The sequence below is a fragment of the Vulpes vulpes genome, chromosome 2 (assembly GCF_048418805.1).
Source record: "Vulpes vulpes isolate BD-2025 chromosome 2, VulVul3, whole genome shotgun sequence".
Lineage (NCBI taxonomy): Eukaryota > Metazoa > Chordata > Mammalia > Carnivora > Canidae > Vulpes > Vulpes vulpes.
This window is the reverse complement of record NC_132781.1, coordinates 94116267-94135416: the sequence shown is the minus strand read 5'-3', so window position 1 is coordinate 94135416 and position 19150 is coordinate 94116267. Positions and strand designations below refer to the sequence as shown.

The following is a 19150-nucleotide window of genomic DNA, read 5'->3' as shown; positions in this document are numbered from 1 at the left end:
GGAAATATGATTTACACTTATTTACTTCCATTCTCTTTTTTTCCCCAATTTTCTTGATAGTATATCATTTGCAGCACAAAATATTTTAATTTAGAGATGTCCTAGTTTATTTTTTCTTTTTGTCTCTTGTATTTCTGGTATATTTAATAAACCATTGTCTAATCCAAAGTCACAAAGATTTACTACTCTGTTTTCTTCTAGAAGTTTTATTGTTTTAGCATTTACATTGATGTCTGTGATCCATTTTTAGTTAATTTTTGTGTGTGATGTAAGAAAGAAGTCTAGCTTCATGTTTTTGATTGTGGATATCCAGTTGCCCTTGTACCATTTGTTTAAAAAGACTATATTTTTTTCCATTAAATTGTTTTGGATGATGCCCTATTAAATTAAAATTGACCATAGATGTAAGAATTTATTTCTGGACTCTCAGTTTCTTTCCATTGTTTTACATGTTTATCTGTATACCAGTACCTTACTGTATCAATTAAACTATAAGTATACAGTAAGTTTCCAAATTGGGATATGTGAATCTTCCAACTATCTTTTTTATTTTTTAGGATTGTTTGACTCTTTTGGGTACCTTGCATATCCGTGTGAATTTCTTTTTTTTTTTTTTTTTAAATATATTTTTTTAAATTTTTATTTATTTATGATAGTCACAGAGAGATAGAGAGAGAGGCAGAGACACAGGCAGAGGGAGAAGCAGGCTCCATGCACTGGGAGCCCGACGTGGGATTCGATCCCGGGTCTCCAGGATCGCGCCCTGGGCCAAAGGCAGGCGCCAAACCGCTGCGCCACCCAGGGATCCCTCCGTGTGAATTTCAAGATAAATTTTTCAATTTTTGCAGAAAAGGCAGCTTGGATTGTAATAAGAATTCTGCTGCATATGTAGACCATGAAAAGTACTGACATCCTAACAATATTAAGTCTTAACAGTGCATGAACAGGGTATGTTTTTCCATTAAAGTTGTCTTTAATTTCTTCTAACAGTATTTTGTAGTTTCCACTGTGCAAGTCTTATGCTATTTTTATTAAATAAATTCCTAAATATTTTTATCTTCTTGATGTGATTGTAAATGGAATTGTTTTTATAATTTCATTATTTCATTTTTGGGTTGGTCATTGCTGTTGTATAGAGAAAAGAATTTTGTATATTATTCTTGTATCCTGCAACCTTGGTGAACATGGTTGGTTATTCTAAAAGCTTTTTTAAAAAAGAGATTCCTTAGGATTTTCTATATACAAAATTGTCATTTATGAATAGAGATGATTATAGTTACTCCTTTCCAATCTGGATGCTTTCTTTTGTTTTGTTTTCTCTTGCCTAATTGCATGGGCTAGAACTTGCAGTGAAATGTTAGGCAGAAGTAGTAAGAAATAGGACATAATTCTCTTGTTTTTAATTTTAGGAGGGACACATTCAGTCTTTCATTATTGAGTATGATGCTAACTGTGAGGTTTTGAGATGTCTTTGTCTGTTTGAGGAGGTTCCTTTCTATTCCTAGTTTGTTGAAAGCTTTTTATGAGGGTGTTGGATTTTGGCAAATGCTTTTTCTGTGTCTATTGATATGTAGTTTTTAAAAATTTTGTTAACGTAGTATTGGCTAACTTAGTTAATATAATATGCATTAGGTTTTTGTGTGCATGTGTGTATTGAACCAACTTGGCATTCCTAGTGTAAATCTCACTTGGTCATGGTTTTAATACTTTTTACATATTCCTGGATTTGCATTGCTGGTATTTTGTTGAGGATTTTTGCATCTGTACCCATAAAGAGTGTTGGTACGTAGTTTTCTTATGATGCCTTTGTCTAATTTTGGTATCAGAGTAATACTGGCTTATGGGAGTATTCTCTCCATTTATGTATATATGTGTGTGTATATACTTTTATATATGTGTATATATAACTAATGAAGCCCTTGGGTCTGCACTTTTATTTGTTGGAAGTATTTTAATTACTAGCTCAATCTCTTTATTTGTTACAGGTTTATTCAGAGTTTCTATTTTTAATTCAATTTTAGTAGTTTGTGTTTTTCTAAGAATTTGTTCTTTTCATCCAGGCACTCAATTGGTTGATGTACAGTTGTTCATAGTATTGCTTTATAATAACTTTTATTTCTGGAAGGTCAGTGGTAATGTTCTTTTGTTCATTCCTAATTCTGGTAATTTGTGTTCCTTCCTTTTTTTTTTTCTTGGTTACTCCAGCTAAAGACTTGTCAATTTTGCCAGTATTTTCAAAGAATCAGCTTCTGTTTTCATTGATTTTTTTCTTGTTTTTCTATTCTGTATTTTATTTGTTTGCACTTTAATCTTTATTGATCCCTTCCTTCTGCTTGCTTTTCTATTTTCTCTTTTTTTTCTTGGTTCTTAAGATGGAAGTTTAGGTTATTCATTTGAGAACTTTCCTCTTTTTTCATATAAGCATTGCTTATTTTTACTCTAAGCATTGCTTTCTTTAGCTGTACCCCATGAGTTTTGGTATGTTGTTTTGGTTTTCATTCATGTCAGGGAATTTTCTGATTCCCTCTATAAGTTCTTCTTTGACTTATTCGTTAATTACGAGTGTATAGTTTTATTTTCACATATTTGTGAATTTCCAAAATTTCCTTCGATTACTGATTTCTAATTGCATTCTATCTGGTCACAGAACACTGTGTGATTTTAATCACTTTAAATTATTGAGGCTTGTCCATGGCCTGAATTTGGTCTACCTTAGAGAATGTTTCATGTACACTTGAGAAGAATGTGTATGGTGTTGTTTTTGAGTGGAATGTTGTATAGATGCCTATTAGATCTCATTAGCCTATAATTTGTTCCAATCTTCTATCTCCTTGTGGATTTTCTCCTTGATTGTTCCATCTAATATCAGAAGGGGATATAATGTCTTCCATTATTGGTTTTGAATTGTTTACTCTTTGATTCTTCCATCATTGTTTTAAATTTTATTTTTTCTGATTCTTTATGGTTCCTCTTTGCATAGTGTCTTTTTCCTTCCTTCCTTTTACTTTCAGCCTATTCGTATCATTGAACCTAAAATGTTTCTCCTGTAGAGACACTGTGTCCTTGAACAGGGAGTTTGTGGTGCTGACTCCTAGCACAATTGAAGATCCACGTATAACTTTTGATTCCCCTAGAAATTACCTACTGTTAGCCTACTGTTGACCAGAAGCCTTACCAATAACAACAGTCAGTTGACACATATTTTGTATACATTGTATGTTATTTGGTATGTTACATGTTCCAATAAAGTAAGCTAGAGAAAAGAAAATGTTACTAAGAAAATCATAAAGAGGGGGCCGGTGCCTGGGTGTCTCAGTCAGTTAAGCATCTGCCTTCAGCTCAGGTCATGATTTCAGGGTCCTGGGATTGAGCCCCAAGGCAGGCTCTCTGCCCAGCAAGGAGTTTGCTCTCCTCCTCCCGATGCCCCTCCCCTGTGCTTATGTGTGAGCATGCTCACTCTCTTCTTTCTTAAATAAATAAAATCTTTAATAGAAAAAAGGAAATCATAAGGAAAAGAAGAGGAAATACATTTACCAGTACTGTATTTCTTGAAAAAAATCATTGGATTTAAAAAAATACAATCTGATAACTCTGCTTTTTGATTGAGCTGTTTAATCTGTTCACATTTAATATTACTGATATTGTTGGATTTACAACTGCTGTTTTGCTTTTTGTTTTCTATAGATCTCATGCCTTTTTTGTTCTCTTGAATTCTTTTAAATTTAAGTGAATTCTTTTGAATTAAGTGAATGTCTTCCAGTGTAGTATTTTGAGTCCTTTAATCATTTTTGAATTATGTATCTTGAGTTATTTTCTTAGTATTTGCTCTAGACTTTGAAGTATACATTTTAACGTAGAAGAATCTATTTCTCAGTTTACTTACTTTCAGCAAAATGTACTTTTCTCCTGTATAGTTCCATTTTTCTCTCTCCCCACTTTTTGCTATTATTACACATCTTATGTCTATATATTATAGAAACCCAATAATATATTGTTATAATTTTTACTTTATATAATCTCATGCTTTGTATTTTTTATTAATTAATTAATTAACTCATTTGAGAGAGTGAGAACACATGTACAAGTGAGGGGAGAGGCAGAGGGAGAGGGACAAGCAGACTCTCTGCTGAGCGTAGAGACTGACGTGGGGCTCAGTCCCAGGATCCTGAGATCATGACCTCAGCTGAAGGCAAACTAAACAGATGGAGCCACCAAGGTGCCACTAATCATATGTCTTTTCAATTGTATGCTGAGAGAAGAAAAGAGAGCAAATACATATTTATAGAATTAATTATATTAGCCTTTCTATTTTTCATTCTTTTCTTGTATTCCTTTGGATTTGAGTTCCCATCTGGTGTTATTTCCTTACTCTAGTACAGCTTTCCTCTTACCTGCTTTCTATATGTTGTTATTGCAAATATATAAAATTTTTGGACGTTATTAGTCCAACAGTACATTGGTATGCATATTGTTTTATTGAATTATTCTCTAAATCAGTTATGAAAAGAAAGGGGAATTAACTGAGTTTTCACACAATTAGAAAGCTGGCATAATTTTTAAGTGTGAATTTCTTTTGTTAACAGAGCCAAGAAAGTAACGGCTATCTGGGACACCTGGGTGTCTCAGTGGTTGAACATCTGCCTTTGGCTCAGGGTGTGATCCCAGAGTTCCAGGATCGAATCCCACATCAGACTCTCTGAATGGAGTCTCCTTCTCCCTCTGCTTGTGTCTGCCTCTCTCTCTCTCTCTCTCTGTCTCTCATGAATAAATAAAAACAAAATCTTTAAAAAAAAAAAAGAAGAAAAAGTAACAGCTATCACTTAACTTTGTGTAAACAAAGTAAATTGTAATTAAGATTGAGAGAGATAAGTTTAAAGAACAATCATTTGATCTAAATGAAAAGTCATGCTTTATAGAGTAATATGTAAAACCTCTCCATCTGCTTTTCTTAAATTGGTCTTAGAGCTAATCATAAGCAGGGGCAGCGACATTGAATATTTCTTCGACTTCCACCCAAGACTGAAGGAGTTAGTTGTCTCTAACTATTCCTGTCTGAGCGCACTTTTTTTCCTGTGAGTGGCTTGGGTGTTGTCTTTGAGAATAAAGTATCAGTTACAGCCCATCCAAAAGTGGGTTACTGGTCAAAGTCTTTCAGACTTAACTACATGTTAAATTGGCAGCTGGGTTCTCTGCACATGCATCTCATAGTGCTTGACAAGATAATGGCAGAACCTAAAAGTGAAAATCCTGCTACTGCTACCGTTAAAAAAAATAGCACTGAATAAGAAAAATCTAAAAGAAATAATAAATTGAGTGGACACTGTGACAATAGGCATACATTGGGACTGTCTCAGACAAACTGACACACAAAGACACTTTACCAGAGATGTGTTTTTTCAAAAACCTTCTAACTCCAAACTCGGGATTACTGTTGTCCCATCAAAAGACTATGCCCTCAATATGATTCACTTGTTTGTGACTGTTTAGTAATTTCTACAGCATTACGTACGTGGAAAGAATGTGAAGCATTCTTCCTAGTTGGTTTCATTCATTTGGCATTTCTTTTTTGTGGAACATTTTCTATTCATCTTAAAACTTTTATTAAATTTTGTATGCCTTCGTTTTTAAACTAAAGACATGTAATAAGTTCCCTGAATTATTCTCCCTTAAATTAGTTCTTTTGTTACTTTAATAAAAATATATAGTAATTAAAAATGAAGTTTAGGAATGAAAGGAAGGCAGTATCTACATATGTTTGATAAAAATGGATTATTTGAATATGATTATAATAATACTTTACATTCTATTACAGGATTAGTTAAAAGGATTTACTGTATGTCTTAGGACTATTTACTGGAGCTTTGAGAGATAGGTAAGTGACAAGCATTTTTTGAAGAGATATTTCTGAGACATTAAATAATTTGATCTCATAGATTCCTAACAAAGTTCCTGACAAAGTGACTTAATTCTTTTTCTCTTTAGAAAAACATTAGTAGAAATATCATGTTTACATGAATCTTAATGTTTCTCTAATATCTGATAAGTCATATTTTCCAGGGAGCTGAGTGTTATTCCCTGTCATATTTATCATGAAGACATCTAATAAGACACACAAGTTTGGCATGTTCCAGAACTGAAAGCACTAAAAAGAAAAAAAAAATCAATACATGCAATGTGGTACTTGGATTAGACCTTACAACTGAAAAAAGGTGTTAGTGAAAAATCCAAATAAGCCTGCAGCTTAATTAATGGCAGTATATCAGCATTAATTCCTTAGTCTTGACAAAACCATGACGATGTGAGATGTAACTTCAGGGGAAGTTGAGTGAGAGGTATAAGGGAATTCCATAGTATCCTTGCAACTTTTCTGTAAATCTAAAATTATTCCCAAATAAAAATTCAGTTAAAGCAGAAAAAAAAATCAAGCTTTATTTATTTGAAAATTGTAGTTTTGCAGTAGCTTTTCTCTGTAATAATTTGAAAAATTAGAATTATCACTTACCTTTAAAAAATTCAGACCATGAATAGAGGTACGAGGAAATAATGTGACTATAGGTTTCATTTCACAGGAGGTGTGGGATTTTGGGTTTTGGGTATTGGCTTGGTGTTTGTGACTGTCTGCTTATGCCTGGTTACATACTTGCTTTTTGATTCTTTTAAGGTGCATCTATGCCCTTTGGTAGTTTAGTGCAGTACTTTATATTAACATAAGCAGGTTCTAGGTGTACTGCCTTTTTTTCCCTTTTCTTCTCTTTAATGTACTGTTGGAGGCAAAAAAGCCCAGTGATGGGCCTTCATTGTGGGGTTGAGACGCTCTCAGTGCAGTGTTGTTCATTTAGACCTGTGTGAGCTACTAGGTCAAGTACAAGACACAGTTGACCTATTGTTAAGGAGTATGAATAAAGATGAATGTAACTTTTAAATAACCATTTCTGTAATTGAGCTACAATAATTGATTGCTGTCAGAGAATAGAAACTCTCAGTTTCAAAAATGAACTCTAGCAGTATAACTCTTAAATTTCTATAAATATTAAAAGACTACCAGAATGGAACTCTGTAGTTTGCTGAAACTATTATATAACTTTTCATTAATAAAAGTAAAATAGCCATGCTGGTCTCATAAATGGTTTCCTGCTTCTGTTGCCAACTTTAATGATTTTAGTTAAACTTAAATTTCATAAAGGGAAATAGAAATATATTATACTTAAAGGATATAGACATGTAAAACAACAACAGGCCTGAGTGACTGTTGCAGAATACTTACTAGGCTTAGAGGTTTCTGTTTTGCTTGATGGTATTTATTCAGAATTGGTGTTAATCAATGTCATGTTAATAAAATTGACATCTTTATCTCTTAGTTGTGTAATGTAATTTTGCCAAATCTTGGTAGGGAAGTTCAGAAAAATGGAAGAGAGCTTTTTCAGGACACGTTTAAGTTCTATTGATAACATAATAGTTCGTATATTTAAAAAAAATCTTCTTATATTATTCTTTTTGCTAGGAGAGCACTAAAAATGTTTTCCCGAGACATATTTTATCATTCAGCTGACTGTCTTTTTGTGGTTCTCTAAAGTATAAATGAGAGTAGTTAATATGTATTGAGCACTGTCTATGTACCAGGCACTTTACTTGGAGTGATCCCATTTAACCTTCACAAATACAAAAATAGTTTGGAATTCCCTTTATAGATGTGGTGGGAAAGTAACAGATGTCTCCAGGCCAACACTGAGGCTTTGATGCAGAAAGAACAGGTACCCATGGTATGCAGTACCTACTGTTTGGTTCATAATGTTACCAGCTTCCAGGAAGTCCTTAATCCATGGATACGTGGTAAACTTCAGAGTACTTTAACTCTTCTGGGGAAAAGGATGTCTGACTACACTGGGTGACCTAGACCAGATTTCCCTGGGGTGACTAGCCTGGAGTATAATCTCTTGTTCTCTGTTCCAGCCTTGATCTGGCTCATTGTACAGTTCCCTAACATGTCAGTGGTTCTCTGTCACCTGATTAACTGCTGAACACTCACTCATTGTGTGCTTCATTGATCATAAGCCAAGAAGTCTTGGCAGCTCTGGGGAACATGATCTCAGCGTGTCTCCTGGTCAGTGTTGGGCAACTAGAAGTTGTTAGTTGGGGTGAAAATTTGGATTCAGAAGCCAAGACACATGCCAGAGGCCAGAGATCTGGTAATTGAGCAGCTGACACGTGAAATTCAGCTATCCAGACTCAGTAAATAGGATAGGAGTCAGAAATAGAGTAGGCACATGACTTTGAAAGGTGGTTTTTAAAGATTATGATGGGTAGCTATGTACTTTGTGGATAAACACTTGAACAATGTGGGCTTTAGGAGTCCTGCCCACCTCACAGTCAAATCCACATATAACTTTTGACTCCACTAAAACTTAACTACGAATAGCCTATTGTTGACAGGAGGACTTGCTAATAATGTAAGTAGTCAATTAACATATTTTGTACATTATATGTATTATATACTGTATTCTTAAAATAAGTTGGAGAAAAGAAAGTGTTATTAAGAAAATTGTAGGGAAAAAAATTGTAGGGAAAATATATTTATAATGCAGTACTATACCCAAACAATGATAACAATAACAAAACAATCACACAGTTTAAACCCATGCTTTTCAAGGGTTAATTGTAATTCCAGTTGTTTTTTTTTTTTGAAGAAGAAGAATAAGAGTTATTAACTTAGTCATCATAGTGCACATTATACTGTGCAAAAATCTATCTCTCTCTAACTTCTCCCCATCAATTCTAACTGTATCTTTCTGTAGCTCTAAATCTTTAGTTCCTCTTACACTTGAAAGCATAAAATGCACATAAAATTATGAAGTCTTCTTTTCTATCTTCTCTTCCTCCTGATCTCTAAAAGTTGGTATTCTCCAGGGCTTAGTCTTTGGCAACCTTCTACATTTATCCCTATATGGACTCATCTGACCTCTTGTTTTAAATGCCTCTGTTCTCCCAGGTTTATTCTTTACCTTGATCTTTCCTGTGAACTTCAGGGTCATATCTATGGCTGCCTATTCAACATCTATTTGAAAGTCTTAATAAACATTTCAAACTTAACATGTTTGAAACAGAACTGTAGAACTCTCTTCCCCAAATTTGTTTCTTCCCTCCTTCTTCATCTCACTAAGTGATCCACATAGTTGCTTAGGCCAAAAACTAGAGGCCATCTTGAGTTTTCTCTTTCCTTCTTAACCCAATTCCAGTCCAATCAGGTTATATACCCTCCTTTCAACATATATCCCAAATACTCCTGTATTACCACCCCTCTACTTCTTCCTAATATAATACAACCTGTCATCATCATCATAAGTTACCTGGGTGATAACAGCAGCCTGGCTCTCCTTATTTCCTCCTTGCACCTCTCCAGTCAGTTCTCCATATGGGGTCAAAAGTGGTTTGTTTTTTTTTTAACGTTAAACAGTTCCTGTCATTTTCCTTTCCAGAATCCTTGAGTGTCTACCCCTCACACTCAGGATAAAACCCTGTCTTACCATGTTCTACCAGCCCCTGCAGACTTTATCTTCTATCATTCTCTGTCTTGCTCACTCTGCTCTAGCAACAGTGGCCTTTTTTGCAATTCCTTAAATTCTCTAAGTCCATTGGAATCAACTAGATCCTTCTTACTCCCTACCCTACACCCTCATTCCAACCTGTTCAGCTTCCAGCCTGATACTCATGGAGGTAGATTTAGAACAAAGGTACATGTCTAAGGCTCTTTAGTGTATGTAGTAAGTGAAGTTACACTAGAAATTTTGCAGCTCTATTATTCTAAGTTTCTGTAATTTGCATTTTTTTCTTTCTTTCTTTCTTTCTTTCTTTCTTTCTTTCTTTCTTTCTTTCTTCTTTCTTTCTTTCTTTCTTTCTTTCTTTCTTTCTTTCTTTCTTTCTTAGAGAGAGAGTAGATTTTGGGGGAGAGCACAGGGGAGGGAGAAAAATGGGGAAAGACTCTCAAGTGGACTCTGCAGAAGCCAGATACAGGGCTTGATGTCACAACACTGAGATCATGGCCTGAGCCAAAACCAAGAGTTGGATGCTTAACTGAGCCACCCAAGCACCCATCCTGCATTGCTTTCAAGTGGAAGAGGAACTGGAGATTTAGAACTGTAGAAAGACATAGCTAGACCCAATGGGAGAAGCAACAGAGAGAATTTCTGCTTAGTATAATGAGCACTATAATGAATAAGTTGGCAGCAATTACATCTACATGCAAATAAACTGGGCTCCTTTACTGGACCATGAGTTCTCCAGCCCTGGCAGAGAATGATTGAGGCTGATCAGGTTGAGGCCCCAAAGATTTGTGGAGGGAAAATATGCTGGAGTAGAGGATGAGAGAACTGATATTTGCATCTTCCTAACTCAGATTACATAAGTTTAAAAAAAATTTTTTTTCCTATAGCACTCATTCTCAGAGTCTTCCTCAGATATATTCTCCTGTATTTGTATTGGAAACTTTTACCAATAAAGGGTAAGCACTTCTCGGTGAAGTTTCCAATAGTTGAAGACAAAGAAGAGCTACTTTCCAGGTTGACTCCAGTCAGATTGGCCAGGACCTCATTTAAGGAAATTACTATGAGGCATTTCTCTTTCTTCCATTTTTTTAATTTAAAATTTATTTTGATTAATTTTTGCTCTAAAATAAATAACACATATATGCACAAATTCCCTGATGGATTTCAGTTCTTAAACAAAAGTTTACTGAGTCGCAGAAGTAAAGAGAATAAGTAATATGTAGTAATAGCCTGTTTGGGGTTTTTTTTTTTTTTTTTTTTTGGAAATAGCCTTTGATCAGAGTTTACTAGAAATGGAAAATTTACCCCATAATTTCTCTTATATCAGAAGCCCTTTGAGAATTAATGATCATGTTTGAATGTTTCCTTGAGGATGAAATAACCATTCCCTTATCTTGAAAGGCAAAAATATGACTTAATAAAGAAGTTTGTTATCAATGATTTTAAGTTAGGCCTGGATAACTCTATTCATGCAAATTCCAGTTTCTTATAACCCCTGGACTATAGAACTTGGAATAATAATATAATAAAGAATAATTTTCAGGGTCTCTGGATACTAAAGTACTGTACTTTATTCCTTTGGTAGCTAGGACGTAAGTAATAGGATGGCACATTGCCCCCAGCCTGACAGCTTCCTGCAGCACCAGAGCAGGAAGCACACCTGGCACAGTGCTTGGCAGGCCAATATGAAATTAGCGCTGTGATGAATATACTGTCCTGGCTAAGGAAGGCCTAAACTCCTTAACATGTTTTCACCTTGCATCTCATCTTGTTTCTCTATCTTTCCTGGGTTTCTGACTTTGCTGCCTCCTTTCCCCATTACATCTATTTCTGTCTTTTAGATTTGACTCCTGTTCCTTCTTGGTCCCTATGTTGACTTTACCCAAACAAAACTATTGCTCTGATTCAAAACATACAGTTTGGATTGTCTCCTGTATTGATATTCCTGTCTTGACATGAGCCAGGGATTCTCCTATGTGGAGAGATAGACAGTAGTACCTCCTTGGTTGTAAAGGTAACATGAGCATTGCATATGCATCATGGTTCTTGACCTCTTCCACCTGGGCAATTAAGATTAATTTTTGCATCTGGCCTTAGCAGAAGATTAATATATCCATGTTCCTTTTAAAACTGATAATGAAATAATATAGGAAGAAAGAGAAGATGCAATTTTTAAAAGTAATGTACTTTTCTCTGTGAAACTCATCTATTTAGGACAGATCCTAGAATCAAGGATGAGAAGATAAAGAGACTTTTAAACTACATACAGAAGATGTTTGAAAATTCAAACCTTAAAATGGTATATCAGGTTCACTTAGAGCCTCTTTATTTACTAATTTCTCCTTTTAATTGCAAGCACATAAATAACACCATATTCTAAGTGCTTTATCTGTTTTAGCTAACTTAATCCTCATAGAAATCCTGTGAGGTATTTATTACTATAATCCTCATTTAACAGATGAAGAAACTGTCTCAGACAGGTTACATCATTGCCCATAGTACACAGCTAGTTTTGTCAGAGCTGGGATTCAAGTTCAAGTGTACAACCACTTGCTATACTGATCTGTGAATTCTGTAACTCCTATTTCCAAGAAACCTGATTAACTGGTATCTCACAACAGGTTAGAAGTTTCAAAAATTTTTAAAAAAGATTTTATTCATGAGAAACACAGAGAGGAGAGAGAGAGAGGCAGAGACACAGGCAGAGGGAGAAGCAGGCTCCATGCAGGGAGCCTGACGTTGGACTTGATCCCGGGTCTTCAGGATCACGCCCTGGGCTGAAGGTGACGTTAAACCGCTGAGCCACCTGGGCTGCCCAGAAGTTTAAAATTTGAAAGAGAACATAAGGGTAGTTCCATTATAATGTTATCATAGAAAAATAATTATTATAGCAAAATAATAGAAAATAGTACAGAAGTTCAATAATGATAAACTAGAGCACTGCCTTTCAAACTTTAATGTACATATGAATCACCTGGATATCTTATTAAAATGAGATTTTGATGAAGTCTCTGGTGGGGCCCAAGATAATTACATTTCTAACAAGTTCCCAGGTAATGCTGATACTGATCCATGGACCCCACTCTGAGTAGCAGGGAATTTCAGTACCTTCATATTATGTTTGTTAAGAGCAGGTCTGGGACTAAGGAGAGAGAGGTGCTTCACTCACCTCTCTTTAGCCCCATTCCGGCTAAGGATCATGTTTTAAAAGACCATTAAGTGACTCTTAGTTATGCTTATCACGTAATTAGAAGAAAATTCAAAAATGAAATTTGCACTATTACTCAATTTGTTTTAAAAAAGGTATAAACTGAGTTTATGACAGCCTAGGCTTGGAGGAAACATTTGCTTCCTGCCACCCACATGTGTCTTCAGCCTCCCCCAAAACATCTCATTTTTTTCTCAATAAATGTATCAACTATTCAGTGGTGTGTGGGGGCCTCAGATTGGGCATCTACCGGTACAAATAGTAAAGGACAAATATTTTTAAGAAAAAAGGTAGTGAAATAAATACTTTTTAATGTAATTGTGGTTTGGATGTACAGAGTCCTACTTTTAGTATTTATTGATATTATTACCTTTTCAGCTTAAGTTTTTTTTTTCTTTTAAAAAAATATTTTATTTATTCATGAGACACACACAGAGAGAGAGAGAGAGAGAATGAGAGAGGCAGAGACATAGGCAGAGAGAGAAGCAGGCTCCATGCAGGGAGCCTGACGTGAGACTCAATCCTGGGACTCCAGGATCACACCCTAAGCCAAAGGCAGGCACTCAACCGCTGAGCCATCCAGGCATCCCTCAGCATAAGTTTCTTGAGAAGCAAAATCTGTGCTTTTTCTGTATTAAGTTCCTGATGTGTGTGTGTGTGTGTGTGTGTGTGTGTGTATGTATAAATAAAATAAGTACCCTTTAGTGTAGCTGCCCCCTTTTTTAGTGAGATATGCCAAGCAGGTTTTTAAAGGGAGATCAGTTTTCCTTTCAAGCTTTAAAGCTCAGTAATGTGAATCTAGAAGTGAGTATCTTTTGCTATGGAGCAGGGAAGGAAGTAGTGAGGAAGCAAGATAGGAAAGTCTGATACATTTAAATCTCATTCTCCGGGAGAGGAGGGTGTTGGGCACAGAAAGAATTCCTGAAATCTGCAGATTCTTGAGGATCTGACTGAACACCAAACTGTGCATTCAGTTTGAAACCCCTAGAAGCTGCTAAGGACAAATTGAAAGAAGTGGAAATTTACCAGGTCTTCATAAGAATGAGCGCTGGAATAAAGGTTCCTCTACACAAGTTATAAAAGAGCTTAAAACCAAGTCTCAAAAGAATCATGTTAATCCACAAGTAATTTAAGTGTCTAGCAGAAGTTTAACACTCTATAAATTAATATAACAAAATCTGGCACTCAGCAACATAACATTCACAGTAAATTGCATCCAGTCAAGCATTACTTGATAAAAAAGCAAGAGAAAAAATCTCATGACCAGGAGACAATAAAAATAGACCCTAAAATGACAGAGATGGTATAATTAGCAGACAAGTACATTAAAACAGCTCTTGTAAATATGGTCCATATAAATAAACATAATGAGAAATGAGATATAAAATATAAAAAAAAATAATTGAGTCATCCAGAGATTGAAAAATACAGTTAATGAGGTGGGATTAGTGCACATTAGATCTTTTAGGAGAAGAGATTAGTGAACTTGAAAACACTGAGAATTCAGTTAAAAGGATAGAGAGAAAAAAGATTGAGAAAGATGAACAGTAACTTTTTTTTTAAAAAAAAGGTTTTATTTATTTATTCATGATAGAGAGAGAGAGAGAGGCAGAGACACAGGCAGAGGGAGAAGCAGGCTCCATGCCCGGGAGCCCGATGTGGGATTCGATCCCGGGTCCCCAGGATCGCGCCCTGGGCCAAAGGCAGGCGCTAAACCGCTGCGCCACCCAGGGATCCCTGAACAGTAACTTGATTCCCTATAGGATAAATCCTGTGGGTCTAACATAAGTGTAAGTGGAGTCTCAGAATTTTCGTAGGGAGGGCAAAAGAGAAAAAAATTTAAATAAATAATGGATGAAATTTCCCCCAATTTGAGGTAAACTCTAAACTCACAGATTTTAAAAAGTAAATAGACCCCAGGTAAGATACACACACTATCTCCCAAGGCACATCATAAGACAATTGCTGAAAATCAGTGATAAAGAGAAAATTTTGAAAGCAATCAGAAGGAAAAAATACATTCAGAAGAATAAAGTTAAGATTTTAGACAGCAGACTTATCTGTTTGAACTAGAATGCAATTTAAAGCATTTTTTGAGTGCTAAAAAAACTGTCAACCTAATATTCCAAAGCTAACAAAAATATTTTAGGAAATCGAGGAAAAAAACATAAGGGAGAAAGAGCTCTTTTAGACAAAAATTGAGACTTATGACCAGCAGACTTACATTATAAGAAATATTAAAGGAATTTCTTCAAGCAAAAGAGAAATGGTAACATGAAAATTTAGACTATAGAGGAATAAAAAAATCCCTGAAATGGCTCATGTGAAATGGCTCATAAAGGTTTTTTTCATTGTATTCTAAGTTTTTTTAAAGGTAACTGAGGCAAACAATAATAACATCTGTCTAGTGGGGTTATAACGTGTAAAAGTAAAGTGTATGACAACAATAATTCAAAGAAAGGGATAGGAGAAAGGAAGCATATTGTGGTAAGAGTCTTAGACATGAAAGTGTAATGGTTTTTGAAGGTAGGTTATAATAAGTTAGAGGACATTCACTGAAAAGATTGGAAAAACAGTTTTAACTAATAAAAAACCATTGGTGGATATGAAATGAATTCCTAAAAAAAAAATAATAATCCCAAAAAAGATAAGAAAAAAGGGGAAAAGGAACAAAGAACAGAAGGGACAAGTAGAAAACCTGCAATAACATGGTAGAACTACATACAGCCATATCAATAAACACATTAAATATAAATGATGTACTCTAATTAGAAGGCAAAGATTGTCAGATTGAATAAAAAAGTAAGAGTAAACTCTGTGTTGTTCTCAAGAAACTGTTGAGATGGATTAGAGAAAGGGTGGAAAAATATATACAATATAAGTCTTAAGTATAAGAAACCTTGGGGTGGCTATATTAATGTCAAAGTGGGCTTCAAAACCAGTGATGTTAGTAAGGTTAAAAAGTGACACTTCATAATGATAAATGGTTCGATTCTCCAAAAAGAAATAATAACTTTAAATTTAAATGCAACCAGTATACTGCATTGTCAAAATACATGAAGCAGAAACTGATAGAGTTGAAAGAATACATTGAGTAATCTTCTATAATAGTTGGACATTTCAACAGTGATACAAGTAATTGATGGGACAAGTACAAAGAATATCAGGAATGATATAGATGTGTTTATAACAACACTGTAAGCTAATGTAATTCCATTGGTATTTATAAATCATTCCATTCAAGAATAGCAGAGCATATCTCCAAGTGCACATGGAACATTCATCAGCATAGCCCACCATATGCTAATATATAAAACAAGTCTTATTAAGTTTAAAACAATGGAAATTAGGCATAGTGTGTCCTCTGACTCCAACAATTAAGTTAGAAATCAGTGTCAGGTATCTGAAAAATCCTCAATATTTGTGATTACACCAAATGCTTCTAACACATTGGTTAAAAAATAAATAAAACAGGGAAATTAAAGTTGTTTTGAAGTGAACCAGAATGAAAACATAAAAATCTGTGGGGTTTAGCCAAAGCAGTGCTCAGACAAATATTTAACTTTAAATGCATGTATTAGAAAAGAAAAAAGGTATAACATAAACGATCTAAATATTCACAGTAAGAAGTTAGAAAAGGAAGAACGAATTAAAACCAAAGTAAGTAGAAGGAAGGAAATAATCAACAGGAACAGAAATCGAAGAGAAAATTGAGGAAAACAAAAGCAGTCTTTTTGAAAAGATGAATAAACCTCTAGCTAGTCTAATCAAGAAAAATGAAGGAAGAAAACACAAGTTGGTAAATATAACCTCAGAATTGAAAGAGGGTATGTATTACATACTATTACATATTCTACAGAAATTAAAAGCTTATAGAAAGAATATTACAAACATCTAGAAATAAGTTTGACAACTTTGATGAAACAGATTAATTCCTTGGAAGACACACATTACCGAAATTGATTCCAGAAGAAGTATAAAGTTAGAGTACTAGCATATCTTTTTAAGAAATTCTTAGTTAAAAACCTTGCCATACGAACAAAGCAAACTAGAAACAAAACCAAAAGAATTCCAAGCCCATACATATTTTAACTGATAAATTCCATCAAACATTTAAAGGAAATAATTCAGAAAATAGAAGAAGAAGGAACACTTCCCAGCTTATTTTAGGACATCAGCATTATGTTAATACCAATCAAGTTAAAGACATTACAAGAAAATTATGGACAAATATCCTTCATGAACATAGATGAAAAGTTTCTAAAAGTTAGCAAATCAAATCCAACAGTAATAAATGAGTTTATTCGGGGCATATAAGGTTGGTGTAACATTGGAAAATCCTCTAGCATAAGTCATCACTTTAATAGGAAAAATGGGAAAAAAGCTGTATGATCCTGTGAATAGTTGCAGAGAAAACAATGGACTAAATTCAAGAGCCATTCATAAAATGAATCTCTTAGAAGGGAACTTTCTCAGCCTGACAAAAGACATCTACATAAAACCTCTAGCTAAAATCTCATTAATTTCACAAGTTAAGAATGCATTCCCCCTAAGATAAGAAACAGGGCAAGGATGCCCACTCCCCTCCTTATGTCTTTCTAACACTGTGATGGAGATCCCACTGTAATAGACAATAAAAAGAAATAAATGGTGTACAGATTGGCAAAGTAGAAATAAAAATCTTTATTTTCACATAACATGATCATATATAGAGAAAATGCTGAGAAATCTCAAAAGCCATTAGAATTTATCTTTGAATTTAGCAAGATTGCAGGACACAAGGTAGATATACAGAATCACTTGTATGTGTATATACTAGCAATGAAAAATTGGAAATTGAAAATTTTAATGTATATGGAAATACAAAGGACCTAGAAAAAAAAAAAGAATTGACAAAGAAGAACAGTATTGGAAAGTTTCCATTACCTAATTTCAAGACTTCCTCTACTTAAAAAAAAATTATTTATTTTAGAGAGTATGTGTGAGGCGGAGAAAGGCAGAGAGAAAAGGAGAGAATCTTAAATAGGTTCCCTGCTGAGTGTAGAGCCCAACGCAGGGTTTGGTCCTGTGACCCCTGAGATCATGACCTTTGCCAAAATCTGGAGTTGGATGCTCAACAGACCAAGCCAGCAAGGTACCCCAAGGCTTTCTCTACATTTTAAACCTTCTTCTTTAAAGCCACAGTGATCAAAGCAGTGTTGGCCTAAAGTAGACCTACGTATCAATGGAATAGAGAATGCAGAAATAGACCCACATATATATGGTCAATTGATTTTTGATAATGATGCCAAGGTGATTAAATGGAGAAGGGGTAGTCTTTTCAACATACAGTTCTCGAACACCTGGACATCCAAATGTAAAAAAGTTAACCTCAACCATTACCTCTTCATGTACAAAAATATCTTAAAAAGAATCATGGATCTAAATACAGCAGCCTAAAACTACAAAACTTTAAGAAAAAAAATCACAGAAAAAAATATTCATGAGCTTGGGGTGGGCAAAGATAACTTAGGACACAAAAAGCATGAGCCATAAAAAAATTTGACAAATGAGACTCTATCAAAATTTAAAACTTCTATTCTTTGAAAGACATCATTAAGAAAAAGAAAAGGTAATCTTTAAACAGAACATATGCACAATACATATACCTGACAGATGACTTGTGACCAGAATATATAAAGAACTTTTACAACTCATTAATAATAAGACAACCCAGTTAAAAAAATATGCACAAGAAAATAATGAATGGCTAGTGCAGCACAGGAAAAGAGATGCAACATCATTAGCCCTCAGAAAAAAAGCAAATCAATACAATGAGATACTACTGTAGATTCATCAGAATAGCTAAAATTAAAGATTAAAAAAGAGCAAGTGTTAGCTGAGATGTAGACCAATTGGATTTTCATATATTTTGCCATGGGGAAGTTAAATGATAAAACCATTTTAGAAAAAGTTTGGTAGTGTTTTAAAGGCAAATATATTATTACCATAAGATGCAACAATTTTACTCTTACTTACCCAAAAGAAATGAAAACCAATTTATACACACACCTGTACCTAAATGTTCATAGCAGCTTTATTGATAAGAGCCTCAAGCTAGGACCATCAACTAGTGATTTGATAAACACATCGTGGTATATCCATGCAGTGGAATACTACCTGCCAATAAAAGGGTATAAAGTACTGATATACAACATGAATGACTCTCAGAAACATTATGCTGTGTAATATAAAACAGACACAAAAGAATACAAATTCTATGATTCCATTTAGTGCTTTGGATTACTGCATCAAAAGTGTTAGAAAAGGCAGATCTCCTCAATGGTGACAATAAGCTGACAAGCTGTTGCCTACATCTGAGAGTTCAGTGTAATTGACCTGGATTGGGTATGAGAAAATTTTT

At 34.5% G+C, this 19150-nt stretch overlaps 1 protein-coding gene across 10 annotated transcripts in view; it reads left to right on the top strand.

Annotated features, from left to right (window-relative positions):
- ZNF438 (zinc finger protein 438) overlaps positions 1-19150 on the top strand; it is a 400000-nt gene that overhangs the window by 265882 nt on the left and 114968 nt on the right. For 3 of the 10 annotated variants that reach the window (XM_072749311.1, XM_072749316.1, XM_072749313.1), the window contains one exon: positions 5813-5872. The exons of the other annotated variants lie outside the window; for them this stretch is intronic. The gene's annotated coding sequence lies outside the window, so the exon portion shown is untranslated. The remainder of the gene's footprint in view (positions 1-5812; positions 5873-19150) is intronic. 10 annotated transcript variants of the gene reach the window in all.